This window comes from Habropoda laboriosa, unplaced genomic scaffold, assembly GCF_001263275.1.
Source record: "Habropoda laboriosa isolate 0110345459 unplaced genomic scaffold, ASM126327v1 scaffold128, whole genome shotgun sequence".
NCBI lineage: Eukaryota > Metazoa > Arthropoda > Insecta > Hymenoptera > Apidae > Habropoda > Habropoda laboriosa.
This window is the reverse complement of record NW_017100281.1, coordinates 663,225-669,165: the sequence shown is the minus strand read 5'-3', so window position 1 is coordinate 669,165 and position 5,941 is coordinate 663,225. Positions and strand designations below refer to the sequence as shown.

Genomic DNA, 5,941 nt, shown 5'->3' with positions numbered 1-5,941 from the left:
GAGATAAGTAAGTAATAATGAAAAGCTTTAAACAGCATGGCGTGTCTCTTTTTTAATTTTATTTCAGATGAAACTGGTGTTGTGCATTAGGGTTCTTTGTATACGTGAAGCTTCATTAACTTTATTTGTAGATGGTAAGTGTAAGTTAAGCACGTAGTTTTTGAGAATTTTTGAATGTGTTGTTATTTGTTCAAATATCATAAATATTTAAATACTATTATTATTTACATGTTTTAATTCTGAATTTTATATTGCAATTGTTTTTAGTATTTTGAACTTTAATCATTTTTACATTCATCTTACAATCATATTTAATGTTTAGTATATTTATTGATTAAGCTAGTGCAAATGTTCTTTGTTCAAACATAAATTTTGAATTTTTGCAATAATATGAATTAATTTCTGTGCAGTGAATAATATGCATGTAGATAAATATTTTAAACATACAACCATAAATAATTAGATTTGTGCAAAATAAATATAAAAAGACCAGATTAAAAGACAAATAAACAGAATATGGCATTCTTATTATATATTTCTCATTTTTAAAGAAAAATTTTGGGATAAACTTTCAAAATTAGTTTCTTATGTTTCGCTTATCTTGTTACATAATTTAGTGTAATTAAGAAACTGGAGCAGTATTGGAACCAATGGAATTTGGATTAAAGTACAAAACAATTCTTCCTATGATTATAACAATGGTGGGATTAGTTCCTCTGGATTTGGATTTGTAGTGGAATGCTGCACCAGACAATCCAAAAGGTGTGTGACTGAACTGTATGATGTTCCACATAACTGTAGATTTCAACTATAGATGTAATGTAAAGAATAATTACAAATTATGGTGTTGAGAATCAGTTATACAAATGTTATTGATACAAAAAATGTTGGTTATAATTTTACTTATATTTTTATAAAGAGCTTTATCAAATATTCAAATATGGAAACCAAATTAATATATTTTACTTTGTTCTCCTATTTTTTTAGCAATTCTTCAAATTACCAGAATAGTATGTTCTTCTGAAAGATCATTATATAATTAAAAAGTTTTTCTTAATTTGTTTTGGAATAATTGTTGCTAATTATAAACAATTTTAATGTTAAGTAATTCTATGTGAATTTATTGAAGAGTTTCAAATTTCAAATCATTAGTATCCATGTTTGACTCCTGCTCATAAATACTAAGCCATCTTCTATGAGGTAAACCTGAAAAATCATTACAAAATTGTTATAAGTTTAGGTATTATCCGGTGTAGTATCTTACTTTATAAAGCATATACAAGAGTCCTTCAAAATCGTGGTACAATCGGCCGGGTGGTGATTCTATATGCAAAAATAAGTCGAAGAAAAGAATAACATTTTTTCATTTAAGGCTCCGTTTTCGAAAAAAATGAGTTTGAAAATCCGTCAGGTACCCACGTATTAACTGCAAGTTTTGAGGTATGAAACTTCTGTTTCTGCTCGTGTTTGTATTATTAATCTTGGACAATGTCACTATTTGCTTCCTATTATTGCTGTTATCTTATTTCTACAATATCGGTCTATACTATTATTTTCTTTTATTCTATATTTAATTTGAATGTTTCATAAATAAGGATAAGATTAGTACTTTTTAAGAATCATTTTATTAATCTAACAAGTGTTCGAAATATTGACCGTGTTGCTCACACTGTCGATGTTTAATAAGACAAATACTAGTATACTGTGTATACTAGTTTCATACCTCCAAACTTGCAGTTAATACACAGGTATCTGACGAATTTTCAAACTCATTTTGTCGAAAATGAAGCCTTAAATAAAAAAATGTTATCCTTTTTTTTCGACTTACTTTATATACATATAAAATCACTACTCGGTCGGTTGTACCACGATTTTAGGGATACCCTGTACATTTAATATTATTAAGTTGTTGCAGATGAAATGGCCAAAGTTTTAATATATAACTTTCAACACAAAGAGTTTTATTGGAAATAATATTTATTAATCAAAGTATGATTTATCAGATTTAATACATTGTGATCATTAAAAAGCAAGGTATTAATTTAATAATTTTCACAATGCTGTAGTATCATCATTTAAATTTATTTCCTACTATAGAGTGATCTAAGTTTAGGAAGTAAGGTGAGTGAAAAAGATGTCTATGTAGCTCATGCGGTTTTCGAATTTTTATTTATAAAATAAGAGGCCAAGTGTTATCCTGAAGCAGCAAAACATCATGCCTATTTACTCAAGCTGGTTATTTTTTGCATAATAACTGTTCATGAATTTTTTGCAATTTTAGGTAATATTTGTCTGTATGAAGTGTCTGTTAATTATTAAAAGGAAAAAATGGATAATACCTGTTACAGACAACTAAATAATTACTATAATTTTTCTTTAGTAAATTTTGAAGTTGCATTAATATCAAGTTATTGTGCCAAACATCGACTATTGGTACAAAATTCACTTTTCATCACAGGTTACTCTTGTAGAAGTGAATTTTTTAAATTCTGTGTAAAAAGAGAAATGCATACATTCCATATAGCTTGTAGATGACTGGAAACTATTTTTAATTGATTGTTATCGGTAATATCTGGTTGGCCACATGGTTCATATTTGAACTTTATATCTTCTAATCTAAATTTTTCAAACTATCGGCGGGTTATTCCCTCACCTGTTGTAGCCTCTCTAAAAGTTGTATTATGACCGGTTTTTGCTTTGCAGACCTATTTCTAAATTTTAATCCATTCTAGCTTTTTATTCCTATTCTGTAATACTTTAAGAAAGGTTTTTCGATTGCAGTACTACAACTATGAAATCCTGATTTATGCAGTCTTTACTATATACAAATGTAACTGGTTGTCTTAATATTTATGAATGGGAGTGTGTTTAAATAATGTTAATTAAAATTGAATTTGATTCTTTCATTTCATTACCAAGGGAAAAATGGTATGTAAGGAAATTTTGCTGTTTTCATATTAATTCATAATGAATATGAAAAATGAAAATTTGTAAGATCTTGGTATACAATAGAATTGGTTTCCACATTCATAAAATATAAGCTACTCTTAAATCTTAATGTAGCATCTTGTTATAACTATAGAATTTATAAAATTTATTTAAAATATAGTGAATATATATTGTATAGTGGATTGTTGTATTCTTTATATCAAAACACAAAAGAATGTTGAATTCTGCATAAAAATATATTAACTTTTATTGGTTCTAAACGTAATGGTTAACGAGATATTTTCTTCACATAACATCAAGTTAGAGGTTCAATATCACCAAAGTCTTCAGTAACATAGTGGTGTTTATGGCTAATATTTAGCTAGTATGTCTAGTACATGCAGAGTATTTCTTAATATGTGAGATGCACTTTAATAGTGGATGGAAAATGCAAAAACAATGAAGAAAGGTTCATGTAAACATGTGTCCTGTTTGACCTTGTACCCAAGTTATAGCCATTATTGTACTCAAACAACTCTTAATGACGAATTAAGCTACATAGTAGAACTGATTCTACTAGTACTTTTATACAGTGCCTGATAATTCCTTCATATCTTTCGATGTTGTTGACTATTTGGTTCTATAAGTCAGTCTAGATCATTCTTTTGGTAAGAGCATTTGATAATTCATTAATTCATGTGTGTTACAAATGATAATGAATAAGTATTCAAAACAGAAATGTGGCAAATCTGCGTTTGACATATAGACTTGCTGAATGTAATTCAGGTGGAGTGAGACCTCTATATGTGGATTGTGTCCCCAATAGACATCTGCCAGATAAAAGACATTTCAAAGATTACATGAAATTGCACATTACTGAAGTACAAAAATTACTATAACTCTGAAATAAGATCAACTAGGGCATATGTTTATATGGACTTTTTTCAATGTTTTGTATCCCTCATCCACTGCTAAAATGAGTCCCACATGTTAAGAAACACTCTGTATAGCATGAAGGGTGTCATCAGTTAGTGTAAAAGTTATAGCACTTCCATCACAAGTGGTATATTCTTAAAAGTTTATTTTTTTTTTTTTTTTTCAGAGTTCACATTTTTCTTATTACATCACCAAGTAAATCCCACTGTGTTAATAAAGTCTTTATTAACACATTGTATGTCAGTTCCAACATACAGCGTGATTTTTATATTGCTATATGCATGATATCTTCTTTGTCCACAATCAGTTATTACTGTTTCTATTTTTTCATATTAATGTCTGACTCTATGAAAATCGACTGCATTACAACTTGTGAACAAACAAAAAGCACAATTCACATTTTTAATAGCTGAAAATTTTCTGACCCTAACGTTTTGGGCAATAATTTTAGCATTGTCGATGTACAGTATATTAAATTATTCAAGGTATGCTGTGTTAGGTACATCCTAAATAATTGAAATGTATAATAACATATCACAGTAAAGTAGTTACAATCTTTATCTCATAAGTATGCTTTACTGTTAATCCCTTAGGAATTTTGATGAAATTTGGTGGTGTAGAATTTAAAAAGTGTAAAGATGGCATTCTTCAGAACATTTTGTTCCGTGCATATACTTTTATAAATAATTAAGATTCAGTATGCACATACTTTTAAGATTACAGTAAAATATTTAGCAACTCATAATTCATCAGTGCACTAAACGATTGTTTATTATAACGATAAAATTATTATATTGATAAAACATAACTCAGGTTTAACTTTTTTTTTAAACAATTTAATTATTCAATACGTATTTCAGCCTATATTTTAATCATTAATGCAAAAAATTGAAGTATCTTCCTTTTTTTTCATTATGCCTACTGAATTGTGTTTGCACTTTTAGAATGACTGCATTTTTTAAAATGTGATATTTTCTTATTGCAGTTTAGTAACTATGCTTCTTAAAAATTTAGTTATTTCAGAAAAGTACAAACTTGGTTTTCAATTTTTAACTGTTTTTTTGTGTCATTCTTAAGCACAATACAAATGATTTTTAAAAGCAAAACTGCAGTTGCATAATCCTAATTAAATATAATAGTGAATCCAAGCGATTTTAATACAGTCAAAATGTCAAAATAGCTGTAAAATAGTTTCTCTCATTGTTTAACTGTGATTCCCTTCTCCCTCCCATCTATTTTCCACTCCCTTCTACCCCCTCTTATGCAGTTCTTCTTCATACATCCTAGAGTATTCACAGTCTGCAGTCTTAAGTTCCCCAACCAGCATCTTGTCGATTTTCCTTGTTAAATATCCCTCTTCCCAAAGTTCCTCCAATCACTCCTTCGTTTCATTCCTCACTTTTGCGTGCATCTTTCATGCATCATCAGTATTTTTCATATTCCTTATTCTTATATTTGATGTTACCTACATTGCTACATCTTAATCTCCTTTTCCTTATCTCTTTCTTTAGTCTTTCTGTCTCCCCAGTATGCTTCTTGTCCCAGTTCTTTCTTCCTTCCTTTATTAAATTATTATAAGTAAATAACGTTTATTTTGTTAACAAATAAACAGTACTTGCTTATGATAATTGAACAATTATAATGAAAACATCTATTTACAATCGTAACAACATTATTAGAGAATTTGAACAATGACTTATATAATATTAATAAACATCACTACTGTTCAAAATATATTTTATGTTTTAGGAAAATTATTAGGAACACTTTTCCAATTACTATAATATTTTTATTATACACTGTAATTGCATTTATCACTAAAGTTTTTTAAATATATTCAGGTTATTATTTTATATCTAGTAAGAAATTTGAGAGATAGAATTTGTACAGTAGATTAATGTTAAATATTGTATAAAAAACTTGATGTTTGAAATTGCTGTTTTTGTTGTAAGGAACAAATATTTCTTCTTCTGATTACTATTGCTATTGCTTTGCTCATTTGCAATGTATGTTCCATAATAGATAAAAAGTTATGTATTAAATACTGTATTTTGTTTTTCAAAGTTTATGTAGGTTG

The 5,941-nt window shown here is 27.8% G+C and overlaps 1 protein-coding gene across 1 annotated transcript in view; it reads left to right on the top strand.

Annotated features, from left to right (window-relative positions):
• Nucleotides 1-5,941, top strand: part of LOC108573601 (diacylglycerol kinase eta-like) — a 36,095-nt gene that overhangs the window by 4,082 nt on the left and 26,072 nt on the right. The gene's annotated exons all lie outside the window — the stretch shown is intronic.